We start from the raw sequence: 1394 nt of genomic DNA, 5'->3' as shown, positions 1-1394 counted from the left end.
TAACCATAACTAGTTGCTTAACCCTATAACCTTAAACTTAACTCACCCCAAATCTACCAGAATCTCAACCTTAATACATGTTTTAAGTTTAAAATTAAGTTATTTGCATGATGGGGACTTGCTATTTATCACTAAGGAAGAGGGAGGAAGTCCCCATAATGTCGTGTAAACAGATTTGGGTCCCCACAACATGAGTGCTGCAGAGAACACACACACACACACACACATGCATACACGCACATGACATCACGTCCCTTTTGGGAAAATCATTAGAGACATGCCTAAATTTCTATTTAGAGTGAAACATACACTGTGTATTTTAATAAAATTGTTTGCGTTTTTAAAATGAAAACTGAAAATCCAAACAATACACAGTCCTTGTACAAACAGTTTGAGGGTCACTCCACACCCTTCTTATCCGTACAAGCCACACAAAGGCCTACAAGGCCTCAGTGATTCAGCTCCTTTTACTTGGCATTTACAAACATCATATTTATGATTAAAATAGAGAGCTACTCTTGGAATTGGTGTTTAAATTGGTCAACTCATGCTGTCTCTCAATCTGTACATTAGTAAATTGGGACACCTTGTGGTCAGTATTTTACACGCTGCCTGTTCATGTAAGCACATAAAGGAGTAGTATTCTCTTACAGGGTTTGCAGTTTTCGTTTCTATTGAATTGTATATATCATTGTTTTATATCATGACAAAGGTAATATTGCATAACCACTACATTTATTTTTGATATCTGTAATATTATACGATCACTATTTTTATGTATATTAACTTTTGATATCTATAATGTAACATATATTTATAATGTAACGTATGTTTTAAATGTTTGATATTGGTATTTAAAGTTTTTTTTTAAATGTTTGATATCTGCATATATGTCTTAAATGTGGACCCCACTAAAAGTAGCTCTGTCTTAGGGTAGAGCTAATGGGGATCCTTCTAAATAAACAAATAAACAAATAAGCAAGGTCGATCACATTTCAAAGGCTTTCAGGCAGAAATGTAACACCAGAGACCCATTCAGCAAAGAGATAATTTAAATAACCGTCAGCTGTAGGTTCCTTTAACTAACCATTACCGATAATCCACAAAACTATACAAAATATTCTAAGGATTATCCAGAATAACATGGACTCGGTTTCTGGAGAGGGAGGAAATACATGCATCTCTATCAAATTTATTAGGATGATGAGGAAATTCCCTTTTTTAAGTAAAAAAGTAAGATACCCCCTCTCTTGTCTTGCAGAGCTCCTTGATACTGCAGCAACTCTTCTCTCAGACACCTTGTGTCTAGCAGCAGCAGGAGCAGAAGTCCAGCAGGAGAGTTGCAGAGGAGGTGCAGACAGGTGCATGCCAGTATATTATAAAAACTACAGGAG

The sequence above is a fragment of the Pleuronectes platessa genome, chromosome 23, assembly GCF_947347685.1.
Source record: "Pleuronectes platessa chromosome 23, fPlePla1.1, whole genome shotgun sequence".
NCBI classification, from domain to species: Eukaryota; Metazoa; Chordata; class Actinopteri; order Pleuronectiformes; family Pleuronectidae; genus Pleuronectes; species Pleuronectes platessa.
Note: the sequence above shows the minus strand (reverse complement) of the source record.